Genomic DNA, 14,290 nt, shown 5'->3' with positions numbered 1-14,290 from the left:
GTTCTAGAGCACCTGGTTAAGGGGGATGAAAGCATTGCCGTGGCCTAGATGTGTTACCCGACTAAGCATGCAAGGCATATGATTCAAGTATGAATTATAAAAGTATCACATACTGACTATAAGCATATGAACCAAAGACAAGCTAAAATAAGGAAATAAACTTTATTACTAAACTCAAGTCATTACATTGTCATTACGTAAAAGAGAAGATATAAGACCATACCAAACTCTTCATGAAGACTAGAAGACCTTGAAGAACTACTCTCCACCTACACTCCACTAGCCTATAGAGCTTTACAAGAGGGAATGAGGATACATCTTGGTGTGTTCTATTTGGAGCCCCTCCCCTCATATTTATAGGTTGGTCACAACAGTTCTCGACCGGCGAAATAGCTCAAGTCACCTGGAACTGATATTGAGAGGAGCTGTGGGGGCGCCACGTGGAAAGGGAAGGTCGGTGGAGCATGGGCTGGTTCGGCCAAACCATGAGTTCGGCCGACCTGGCCTTGGCTCCAACCGACTTCATCTTCGGTTGAGTCTTTGATAGGTGGACCCTTGTGCCTGTGGTTGATGCCCCCGAGCTAAGTCGGTTTACTTCGGTTGTGGGCCCTCCAATCCATGTGATGCTTGCATGACGGCATGTGATTGGTCGGCATCTTTCCCCTTAGGTCAAAGGATGTGTTTCTTCTTTATTTTCAGCCAAATTCCTGCAAGCATAGCTTTCTCCAAGGATATGTGAAATGTGGTGTTTTTATTAGCATGATGTGTGTAAGAAATGCAAGTTCCTCCTTATTTATGATCAAGTTGACGCGCATTTTTTGTCCATAACAAGCATTAACAAGATCTTCCAAGCTGGCCTTTGCTCGTCGCGAGCAAAGTTGGGCTTAAGTTGTTGATCAGGAGTTGCTACAATATCTCATCTCTTCATTATACCAAACTTACAACAAAATATTCTGCCTTGCTTTGAATAAGTTGGTTATGATTTGCTCACCCATTTTACCTTAATCTCCATGGGCATTCGGCTTTCTCCTTGTCTTGGGCTGTGGAGAGGTAGAACAATTCATAAAGCACCACTTACTCATTCCTTGCTCAACCTTTTATCCGAAAGTTTTTCAAAAGATTTTGCAAGAAAACATAGTTCCTCAAATGATGCTCCCCAATCACTCAATGTGTATAAATCCTCACCAAGGTTTTGTGTTGCCTCTTTTCTCCCTACTTCCATAAAGGTTTATGTGGAGCTCACGGTAGGGGAAAATGAGAAGGCATACTTGCATCAAATATTTTGCAAAGTAAAAAACCGAATCTCAAAGAGTAACAAGTCATACAACCTTGATCAAGAAGTGCATGTGTGTGTGGTAAATGGATGGTATGTGAAATGAACAACATTTTTCTTGTATGCTCTCTTTTCTTTATTTTGTTTTAGATATGGCTATTATTCTTTCTCTACTTGGACCTTCATGTGTCCATAATTTTTTCTTTTTGCATAATCCATGTCTTTCTTGCAGGAGCACTAAGAGAGAGAGGTCACACATTTTGTGGAATATTTATTTGTAGTGGATGGATGGATGGATGGCATGTTTGCTAACTTCGGGTGTAGAATTTTAGCATATGGAGGTGGCTTATACGTGTTCTTGATCATGAAAGTATGAAAAAAACTCACAAGGTCACAACAATTTGACCAAGCTCAAAATGACAAGAAGCAGCATGTGTATATGTTAAATATGGATAACATGCATATGGCCTTGGTAGGAATTTTTCATCATCGAGGAACTTTTTATTTGTCATTTTGCAGTACAAAATTCGGACGTAAATTTTTGCTTGGAACAAGTTTGTAGCGGTTCTAATTCCTCGTATCGTGCCTCACAGCAGCTTAGACTCAGAACATGCACTTGCAACCCACAACTTGGAGGATATAAAACTGTAAATTAGGCATAAAGAGAGGATAAAATAGAGCAACTATTCATCATTTCAACATGGAAGAACTAAAATATTCTTAACGCACATGGAAAGCAAAGGGAATTTAAACAAATCTTTTTATTCTTTTTATCGTATTCAGATTTTTTTTATATGTGAATGGAAAATGCAGTAACATATATGTTATCATCCGGAGGCTCCTCCCCCAAGCTGGCTTTCTACCTAGGGTCGGGGTCGTGTCCCTTGAGAACGGAGGTATGCCAGTCGCTCCGCTTGATCTCGCTTCACCATGTTGATGATATTGGGCCTAGTTTGTCCTTGAGGGGTGATCGCCCCAATCGGCGCTGCCCGCGCTTTGCCATGATGATCTGTTGGCTTCTTGCTGTGGGTGCGGGTTGCTCCTAGCTGGGCTGGTACCTGGAAGAGGACCCGGATGCACCCCCAGCTGGAGCCCATCCTCCTGCGTACTCATGATACGCATATGGTGGTGGTGGTGGCATGTCCATCGCCGCATTCCGTGACATGCTTCTGGTCATCCTCCCTAACACCCTGCTTCTGTGTGCGGCTTCCATTGGCTGCAACTCAAAACTCAAGCTCTTACACTTATATAAATGATACCCTAGGTTTAAAAGCGGGATTTCATTTACATAGCTGGGGAAAAAGAACACGAGAGAGCCATCTAGAGCATGTTTGAGCATATCTCCATACACCAAATAATTTTCATCGATCATTAGATGTGGGGAATTGATATAAGAAATAGGTGCCCAACTCAAAACATCTAAACCTGCAGCAATTGAGTGATTAGAGATGTGCATTCAATAGGCCCAACCATCTTAAAATTTTCTAGCCACCGTCGGATCATAAATTTTACGGGAGAAATTTTTATCTTATTGACTATGCAAAAAAGAATTCAAAGTTTATCCACTCGAATGGTTCTAACATCCTCCCTTGGAAAACACATAGTGGCCACCCATTTATGCATTAACCGCAAGGTCGGGTTTTGGATGTCGTTACAACGTGGTTTTCCAAGGGTGGTTTCACCAGAAATGGATTGCCAAAAACTTTGCTTCTCAAAAGCGCGAGTCACTTTTTCAACATTGAGGGTGCAGCGATGATGAAAACCCAAAAGCATGGTAAGATCTTTCCACGAGATAGAAAACCCATGACCGAAAAGCTAGAAAGAAATTCCGTTTTCTTCCTCAACAATGGTGCAAAGAAATTGAATGGTTAAGTCGCGGGAACCCAACTCAGAAGTATTCGTGAAATAAATCCATCCCATGGCTTTCCAAATGTTGGCAAAGTCAATATCCATACCTATTTTCTGGAGGAGCTCAGGGTCGAAGATTCATGTGTGACAGAACCTATGGCTCCTCAGCAAGTTGTACCCCTGGAACTCGCGATCACCTCGGATGTCAAGGTGGGTGTTGTCGTTTTCTTCTTCCTCCTCGGGCTGCTGCTCCTGGACTGGAGGCTTGGGCTGCTGGGATGAAGTTTCTTTAGGCTCTCTCATGGGGCTCGGCACATAGCCGGTGGAGTGGTATGAGCCAGAGCCACCATGAGAGCGACTCGATCTCGAGCCTATCGCCTTCTTGAATGTGCTCACGACCTTCCTTCCGACATTCTTCATACCTGCAATAGGGAAACAGGAACACACAAAAGCAAGACTCGAAACGGTTACGTGAGAGTTAGCAAATCGAAGTTAGCCGTCCAAGTGTTAGTAGTCCTTGCGAAGCATGGTTGCCTCCACCATAAATCATCCTTGTGGGTGATGACACTCTACAAAATCGATCTTGTGGGTGATACCGCACCACAAAATCATTTTTGCAGGGTAGTAGTACCACCACAAACACATTCTTGTAGCAGAAATGGAAAGAAATACGAAATGCAATTGAAGCAAAGAATGAGGGAAATATTTTTCTCTTTTTTTGTTGGATTTAGAGCAAGAACGCAAGGAACCAGAGCAAAGGGAGATGAAACTTTAGTGCTAGCAGGCGCAATTCAGTTTGGGGAAGCAAGAGCGGGTGTTGTGCATCGGCTTTTATAGAGGGGAGCACCCCTGGATCGGCCGAACGACACCCCCCCCCCCCCGCGCCCAAACCTATCAAGCTTTTACTCAGTGCTTTGATGCCTACCACAAGTGCCAAGAGCGATTGGATGGGTGCAGTTCTAGGCCGGTGCAGGCCTAGGAGTTGCCCCAAATGAACTTGGACATGAAAATCATCCACATTCATGCATGCACTACTTCCAAATGCTCATGGCTGAAATTTTGTACCCAAAATGCCCTTTCTATGCTGGCCCAAATCCAAATTTTATGAGGGTACAGATGCAAAAGTTGATGGAATCAAATATGCAAGGGTTTAAATGAAAAATTGATGCAAATGCACATGCAAAATTCGAATCGAAAATCTAAAAACTCAAACATGCAATTGAGGAAATCAAGTATGAGATAACTACCGATTCACCTTCAGCAATGGTTCAATATTTTAAGTCTTTTGAACGAGACATTTTTATCTGTCAGTTGCATATTGATTGATGGAAAATTTTAATTTACCTTTGGCAGAAATTTCTTTACTCACCAATCATTTTGATCATTGATGAATTTTATCTCGAGTGGTGTTTTCGGATCTTTAGGGACATCTTCTTGCTCTCCTTGATTGGATTCAAGAATTATTTTTGATGTTGATCATCCCGTATTAGTGCCCCTAAGAAATGAATTAACTTCCATTTCTAGAATTTATTGAACGATGGTGATGTGGCTCGATCATTCAGTTGATATAATCTCCTGCTACTGTCGGTGATCACGCGATTGTGACAGTTCAAGTACCTGTAAGCTAGGCACATAATTTGTTAGTGTGAAGTATGTGCTTGTTAGTGCAAAGCTTGTGTATGTTTATGTGAAGCTTTTGAAAATTTAAAGTGCAAGTAAAAAGGGTATTTTTGTAATTATGGAAAAACTAGGGTTGTTTTTGCGAAATGTATTTGGATAAGGGGTAACTTCAAAATAAGTGAAGGGTGGTTTTGCAAATATGTTTTTCTTACTTTATTCCCTGTAAAAAAATATATATTTATCCAAAAGTTTCATTTGAAATGTATGTGTTGAAGTGTGTAAAAATTTTGGGTAAAGTTGTGAAAATAAGGGTATTTATGTAATTTTATAAAAGTACAAGTCCTTTTATGCAAGTAGTTGAATTACAAAAGTAATTTTCAAAGTTACTTAGGACTAAAGTGTAAAAGGTGCAAGTCATTATGACATGTCTATCCAATCATTATGACGTGTCTATCCCGTCATCATGACGTGTCATAAATTCTTGCATTTAGGTCCTAAATGTTATAAAGTTATACTCTTTAGGACAAAAGTAATTCAAATCCAACCTTTATTCAAAATTTAATGTGTAAAGACATAATCTTTGAGTTTTTGAACTTGAGCCCTAAAGCAATGTTGTAGAGTTTGAAAAACTCTCCAACTTTCGTTTTGGGCATTTCTTCATTAGGGTTTTAGATTAATGAGAAATTTATGCTTTACAGAAAGGTCCCTGCAATTTTCTAAATTTGCGCATAAGTCCTTGGGAAATCCTATTTCCCCTTCTTCTCTCTCTGTTCTTCCTCTGTTTGGCTTCCTCCTTCTTCCACTGGCGGCGGCGCCCAAGGGGATCTCCTGCCCCGTGTCCTCCTGCGCAGCGCGGTGCGAGCAAATCCACGGCGCAGAGGCTCCAGGCGGGCGCTAGCGGCGCAGGAGCGGGCGCGGTGCTGGCGGCCCCGAGCGAGCGGCGCAGGCGGGCGCGCGCGGCTCGGGCGGCGCCGAGCTGGGGCTCGCGGCACGCGGCGCAGGCGCTGGGCGGCGCGGCTCCAGGCGCGCGTGAGCGGAGCTGGCGGCTCGGGGTTGGCGTAGGCGCGCAGTGCGGGCGCGGCGGAGCAGAGCGGCTCGGCTGGCGGTGCAGGTGCGGGCGGCTGCGGCGAGCGGGCGCGGCAGGCACGCGGATGCGGGGCGCGCTGGCGCAGGCGCTGGAGCAGAGCGCGCGCAGGCGCGTGTGCGGGCACCCCGAGTCAACGGCGGCGATGTCCTGGGTCTATTCCCCGCGACCTCCTGTGTAGGCGAGCAGCTGCAGCACACGCGTGACGCGGGCCAAGGAACGCGTGCGGCTCGGGCGTGCGCGAATGGAGCTGAGGTGCGGCAGCTCAGGGCAGACCCGCACGGAGGGTAGCGAGGCCGCGCATGGCGGTAGCTTGGCGCGGGCGGCTGCGGAGGGACCTGCGACGTAGCAAGGTCGGGATGAGCGCGGGTCCGGCATCAGAAGGAGGAGGAGTAGCTGCGCGGGCGTGCGTGCCGCAGAAGCACGCGCAAGGGAGCAGAAGAGCAGCAGAGGCGGTTTTGGCGGCAAGCAAATGGCGTCGCAGCAAGTGGAATGGACGGTGGAGTTGCAGGAATCGGAGGTCCGGGCAGAGCTGGACTGGCGCGTCCGCGGATGTGAGCGAGAGTGTTCTGCCGGTGGCCGGCTCAGCTCGATTCCGCAGGCGATGCGTGTGCAAGACAACAGGCCACGCGCGAGCAGGTTAAGGGCCAGCGGTGTGAGAGCAGAACGGGAACAGCGCGCAGGAGATGTGACCAGGCACGGCGATCCTGCAGGAGGCTATGCGGGTGTGCCGGCCGTGTTTCAACGGCACATGCGCGTGAGCAGTGGAGGCTTAGCCCGTGAATAGGAGAACCCTAAAGTTCACGAAGGAATCAGCATAGCGAACCAATCCGGCCCTATCGGTTCTCCCATAAGTCCACGACGTCCAGCAGTTCCTAACCCTCGTTGATCGCTCAACCGACTACCGCCACCACGGGTCACCGTGAGGAATACCCCCCGGCCATTCTCCACCCACTACAATCCCCTGGCAAGCTTCTTCGTCTTTCCCGTACCGGGACCTCGTCACCGTCAAGCTCTTCCCATCGCCGATCCTGTTCACCATGGGAAATTCACTTTCCACCCATTCTCCTCCACAACCAAGGTTACCCCAAGGTTTGCCCTGATCCACTGAATCTTCCTAATGCCGGCGACTCCTTTGCCGGAACATCGTCATTATCTTCCTGTTCTTTGTTTTCCCCGACCAGGGACTTAATTGCTTCGATTTAGAAGGTTCTAGGGTGTTCTCTGTAAAATTTCCAAAGCCTTCTTTATTTCAAATCAGTGAACTTTTACATTTCATGGAAATTCGTAAGAAATTCATAAAAGTACAAAATCAGTTTTGTTTGAATCCTTAGGTAAAAATCTACAAGTTTTATGTTGTGATCTTGTGTTGAAAGTCTTTGATTTGTGATCTAGGTTAAATATTATGAAATGAATGCTTTATTTGTAACTTATGTTATATGCATGTGTTGTAGCTGAAAGGTAAATCATAGGATGTATGTCTCAAGTGGAGATGTGTGATATTTAGTTAATCCTATCACACGAGTGCTCATATCCCTGCCATCAAGATTTTGTCCTTGTTTTGATTGCTGTTTCCTTAAGGTCCTCTTCGTATAAGGATCCTTGTCAATTCATGTATATTTGCTGCTTATCCAATACATCTCTGCAGCTATGCTTCAGCATCGGCTATCAGCTCAGCAGCTAGGCATCCGTTTCCTTGGAGCCTATGATGTTTCTGTATAACAGCTGTCAGCCGATATATTTCTTTTGATATGCTTCTACCATCGGCTGGTTAGCTAATACGGTTGTTATCTTTCTAATATCGGCTACTGCCGATACCATTCTTTTTGTTCTATCCTACATCGGCTACACATAGTCGATGTATCAAAGGTGTACACACAATCTTAGGATTCTTGCTATCGGCCGATCCAAGCCGATTCTAGTTGTTTTCCATATCGGTCAAATATGGCCGATAAATCCTTAGTTTTCCCACCCTTATCCACACACTTCTATCAGCCGATTTATCAGCTAGGAAATCGGCTATATATCTATCGGTCACATACCCTCAACCACACTCCAATCAGCTGCACATCTGTAGAACATATCCTCCTCGGCACAAGCTCATCAGCCACATCCTCTTCAGTTTAGTTCCGCACTTGTGGTCTCATCAGCCTAGTCTGATGTTAGTGTTCTGTTACACCTAGTTCTTGTAACAGGTTTAACTTAGATAACCCCATCGACTGTACGTCACTCAATTGTTGTGCTGACGTAATCAAGCCGATACAACCACACCTAGTTACCTAGGATAACACTTAAGCACATCTCAGTTAAGACACAGCTGCTTTAGGAAACACCCCTCTGCTAAAGTAATCGATGCTTTCATCGATCAGCTAGGAATCCGATACACCTATCAATCGGCTACCCAGACCAAAGTACACAACCCTAGATCAGTAAGCTAACACAGTAGACACGCCTCTGTTAGGCACAACCAAAGCACATCAATCAGCTAAACCTGATGCATCCTCGTCGAATGAGGCAAGCCGATACACCAACCATTAGTTAGGTAAAAATATGCTGATAATCCAATCAGCAAGATCCTTCCTTTTCTGTACTTGAAGTACTGTACCTTCAACGTTCCTCTCCATATCAGCCGATTTGACCTCAGATGAACCCAAGTCGACTAATCTTTTCTACTCATATATAGAGATTGCTCCTGCCGATTTCTCTTCCAAACAGAAATCAGCAGATTTCCTAAAACTGTATAGACAGCTCCCCTCTTTATCAATTCTATCAGTTAAAACCCTTTTGTTTCCAATCGGCTCTGTGATAATTCTCAACATATAGCCCTTTTTAATCAGTTGTCCAACTAAAGCTCTACCCAAGTTAGTTTCTGATCCTTTTTTATTGTTATGTGAGTAGTATGTTAAATGAGTGTTGGATTGCAACCTTATCGTGAATTAAGATAGTTTCATATGCACACTTTAAATGTACTATTGCATTGCATGTAGGTACGACTACTTCTGCAAACAGTACCTACAAGATCTCCTAGGAGTCTGCAGAGGATATTCCTGAAGACCAAGCAAATGTCACCAAGGGATTATCTGAAGCCCCGAACCAAAGTTCGGAAGATAACCATACTAACATCCCTGACTCCAGTCCCACCAGTAAAGGTAAGCCCCGATGCATACCCCAATAATTCAATGTATTACAATTCCATTATTATATTATATATCTTGCATTACATCTAGGAGTTGAAATGAAGCCCTAGTTGCATAAGATCTTAGGAATCCAATGTATTGTACCCGAGTCCTTATCGCTTAGATGCTCTGCTAAATAGGACCGGTAAAAGTCAGGTGATTTCCTGTCACTCGCGCGATATAGGAGTTGCTTGTTTACAATTCTGCAACCACTATAAGGATGACGGACAGGGTCATGTGCTGTATCATGACCTGAAGTTTTACCCTGTCTGTTTTGTTAAAAGTTGATAAGGTCGATATGTGTGGTAGTGGTGGCTAAGCGTTTGAAAGTACTAGCCACATGCCGCGAAATATGGTAAGCGGTAAGCCTAGTAACCAATCGGCCCGGCAAGTGGACATACCTCCCACCAATCGTAATTTGGTTTTTCTCATGCACCGACGTGCGGGAGTACGTTCTGCAAGGCAGACAGGAATACGGGATCATGTAGTCGCGCTACAGATGTATGTCCTGCACAATTGGTGTGCGTACGGTCCTACATTCGCTTGTGGTGGCCCTGATCCACGACCCGGAATGAGAGGCACACGGTTGCTTCGGAACGATCTTTGGATGTTCCAAGCATGTGAGTTAGGTATACCTTGCAAGGTTAAATTCGATTCAGAATCGTCCGCTTCTCACGAGGATTGAGACTGCTTATCCCTTCTGCCACATCGAGTAAAAAGTGTAATTATTGATGGAATAATCCTGATGGATGATAATCTCTATCTTGCTTGTTTAGTATAGGTGCTTACATAAAATGGCTAATCAAGCTAGAATCTAAAAGCGAAAACTTGAAAGTAGGTTATACTCTTGTTGCCTTTCAGCTGAAAATAAACCCACAACCTTTACAATGCCTTCATGAGTCTAGTTACGGGCTAAAGTATACCCAATTCCGGGTAAGCCTTGCTGAGTATTAGTATACTCAGTCTTGCTAGTTATATGTTTTTCAGGTAAAGTCCTTGAAGACCCTACTCTTCCCCTGTCTTGACCCTGTGCTCTTCCAGATGGTTGGTCCGCGGAATGGGATCTGTCCCCGGCCAATACTGATGATACCGAGTGATGTCGTGCCCGGGCTTCGCATGACATCCGTCTTGACGACGTGCTGTATATCGTCACGTATGTTTTCCGCTGCCACAAACCATAACTTTAACAGTTTGTAATAGTTTTCTCTAAATTTGAAACTTCGTACTATTGTTGGAAACTCTTGTAATGTAATTCCCTGTGATGTAAAGTATGATGGTGACTGTATCTCTGGACTCACCTTCATGTGAGGTAACCTTATTTGATCCTGTATCGGTGGTTTATCGGGACGCTACCCGACAGGCCAAGGATTATACCGTTTGAAGCACGTTGGAGCCCTCTGGAGTGGACTCGCGTACTTGAGCCGGTATAATTCAGGTTGGTACTGCCACAGCTGGTATCAGAGCTATAAGGTTACTCTGGAGATACATTTTACCTTAAAAATGCTTTTAGTATAAAATTTTGACCAACAAAACGTTTGGCAAAGCCGCGTTGGATTTGTTAAGGATTGTGCTCAGTACGTAAAGCCCTAGGGTAATGTTTATGAGGGAAATAGAGGTGGCTATAGTATATATGTATATAACCCTAACTACCAGCATTACTTTTCTATCAAAACTTAAATTCATGCACAACCCAACCTTATATTCTGTAACGACACCTTTGATAATGAGGTAAGAAGGTAAGGATCCTCAGCTAACTGGGGAGTTAGCCTTCCCGTCGGTGATGCGAACCGAACGCTGTTTCTCAAGCAGTGGCCTACTTGAGATGCTGCCAATGTACCAACTTCGGTTGACTACATTGGGAGTATATGGTTAGGTACAGGGTATGAACAGCAATACCCCCATATTTTGCGGTACCCCCGTGAATACGTTATCTCGATAACGTATGTTAACGTCGTCTGTACGGCGGTAATTGTACAGATACTATTTCTATAGTGAACAGTAATGATTGGGAACGCTTTTATGACATGCTGGCATGAAAGGTTTGGTATATATATATATATATATATATATATATATATATATATATATCTTGTGATAGGTTCTGAACGGTAGGATTATCGACTAGATATTACAGGGAGAGACGTATTTATATGATGCCACCGTACTTAACCATGTAAGACCAAGATTACTTCGCAGTTAATTTTTGTTTGTGAGGACGTGTAGAACGTGCATGCATCATGTCATCTTGGATGGATTTGATTACCTTATTTGTTATGTTGTTGTACTAAAATATGTTGCTTGTATCTGAATGCCTGCCTAGACTTTGTGTTGTAGGGGTCAACGTAATCTGCCAAGCTAACCTGGAGTGAGAAGGTCTTTTGTGAATCAAGTGGGTTGGGTCATGTTTGAACCTTATCGCCGATCTTAGTTTGACAGCCAAATCAAACCCTTAATCTTGCTTTGAATCTGTTTCGGCAGAAGCATTGAGCTTGTCCTTTGATGGTTAAACCTTGATAATTATCATCAAACTCTTCAATCCATCATTCAGTGATTCATCTATCCTCTCTCGACGTTGTATCTTATATTGTTGGCTATTCTGGTTACAACATCTGAAAGTTGCACCTTCAATTTTTGCTCAGATGATTTTGATAAATTAAAAAGATGTATGACAATAATTACTTTTTGAATACAATTCTCCCGGCAAAAGTCATGCATCATAACATATACCATCTTTAGTCAGTGCATGGTGTCGCATCGTCATCGAAAATCCGTAGACTGACTAACGGGTATGCCTCCAGTACAACTTTGGGTTGTCTTCGGTTTCCTAAATCTATATTGTTGTTGTTGGCACTATAGGGTTGTCATTCCTCTTTTGTGGTGGTGTTTAATGACATGACCATGATGCCGTGTCGGAACCTAAGGCCTCATGTGCGCTGCAGCCACATGACTGAGCCATTAGGAGCGCACTGGTGTCTAGGTATATGTGACGTAACCCCACTGCAATCTCTTCTTATGCAACCTTACTAGTGTCCTAACTTTTGATCTTCGCTCAAGGATATAGACCTACCCAGGTGTTAGTTACGAGAGAACGGTTGCAGGGTGCGAGTCATGTGCATCATTAACTCATGAGGGTATGCATCATACTTTATGCATTTCTTATGTGCATACATCACAAGCATCATCATCCTTGCATCATGGTGTAAACATTGCATCATGGTAATTGCATTGTGTCATATACACCATTTCGGTCGTACATGGAATCCTCCATTCTCATGTTGCACCATCATAGTAACCATACATTACAACAGTGCATCACGTTCATGGTTGTATATCGAGCATTGCACTCTGAGTTGAAGCATTTTGTCATTATCCCTTGATTGCATCGGTATAAATAGGCATGTTTGACAATCAACATCATCCAAATTATTCAGATAATAAACTCTGAGCAGGAATGTTTCAAACATCACTTATGAATCTCTCGTACTATCCTCACTTGCTATCCATAAATCTTGTGATGAATGTCGCCGACATTTATCGTTCTCATGTTGTGATCTCAACCTATGAGAACTTGATCACCTTTTTCTCTCTTCTCTCGTCATACTCATCCATGTATAATCTATCCATGCTCTCGTTATACTCATCTCGTCATATTCCAATGACAATCAATCTTCTCTGGTGTGATTGCTTCCTGTCACTTTTGATGGGTGATTTGCTTCTCTTCCCTTAAGAGTCCTTCGTCCTGAATCTCGGACGAGATTCTTTTTAGGGGGGAAGGTTGTGACAGTTCAAGTACCTGTAAGCTAGGCACATAATTTGTTAGTGTGAAGTATGTGCTTGTTAGTGCAAAGCTTGTGTATGTTTATGTGAAGCTTTTGAAAATTTAAAGTGCAAGTAAAAAGGGTATTTTTGTAATTATGGAAAAACTAGGGTTGTTTTTGCGAAATGTATTTGGATAAGGGGTAACTTCAAAATAAGTGAAGGGTGGTTTTGCAAATATGTTTTTCTTACTTTATTCCCTGTAAAAAAATATATATTTATCCAAAAGTTTCATTTGAAATGTATGTGTTGAAGTGTGTAAAAATTTTGGGTAAAGTTGTGAAAATAAGGATATTTATGTAATTTTATAAAAGTACAAGTCCTTTTATGCAAGTAGTTGAATTACAAAAGTAATTTTCAAAGTTACTTAGGACTAAAGTGTAAAAGGTGCAAGTCATTATGACATGTCTATCCAATCATTATGACGTGTCATAAATTCTTGCATTTAGGTCCTAAATGTTATAAAGTTATACTCTTTAGGACAAAAGTAATTCAAATCCAACCTTTATTCAAAATTTAATGTGTAAAGACATAAGCTTTGAGTTTTTGAACTTGAGCCCTAAAGCAATGTTGTAGAGTTTGAAAAACTCTCCAACTTTCGTTTTGGGCATTTCTTCATTAGGGTTTTAGATTAATGAGAAATTTATGCTTTACAGAAAGGTCCCTGCAATTTTCTAAATTTGCGCATAAGTCCTTGGGAAATCCTATTTCCCCTTCTTCTCTCTCTGTTCTTCCTCTATTTGGCTTCCTGCTTCTTCCACTAGCGGCGGCGCCCAGGGGGATCTCCTGCCCCGTGTCCTCCTGTCACTCGCGCGATATAGGAGTTGCTTGTTTACAATTCTGCAACCACTATAAGGATGACGGACAGGGTCATGTGCTGTATCATGACCTGAAGTTTTACCCTGTCTGTTTTGTTAAAAGTTGACAAGGTCGATATGTGTGGTAGTGGTGGCTAAGCGTTTGAAAGTACTAGCCACATGCCGCGAAATATGGTAAGCGGTAAGCCTAGTAACCAATCGGCCCGGCAAGTGGACATACCTCCCACCACTCGTAATTTGGATTTTCTCACGCACCGACGTGCGGGAGTACGTTGTGCAAGGCAGACAGGAATACGGGATCATGTAGTCGTGCTACAGACGTATGTCCTGCACAATTGGTGTGCGTACGGTCCTACAGTCGCTTGTGGTGGCCCTGATGCACGACCATGAGAGGCAAACGGTTGCTTCGGAACGATCTTTGGATGTTCCAAGCGTGTGAGTTAGATATACCTTGCAAGGTTAAATTCGATTCAGAATCGTCCGCTTCTCACGAGGATTGAGACTGCTTATCCCTTCTGCCACATCGAGTAAAAAGTGTAATTATTGATGGAATAATCCTGATGGATGATAATCTCTATCTTGCTTGTTTAGTATAGGTGCTTACCTAGAATGGCTAATCAAGCTAGAATCTGAAAGCTAAAACTTGAAAGTAGGT

The sequence above is a fragment of the Panicum hallii genome, chromosome 6 (genome assembly GCF_002211085.1).
Source record: "Panicum hallii strain FIL2 chromosome 6, PHallii_v3.1, whole genome shotgun sequence".
In the NCBI taxonomy this organism is placed as follows: Eukaryota; Viridiplantae; Streptophyta; class Magnoliopsida; order Poales; family Poaceae; genus Panicum; species Panicum hallii.
Note: the sequence above shows the minus strand (reverse complement) of the source record.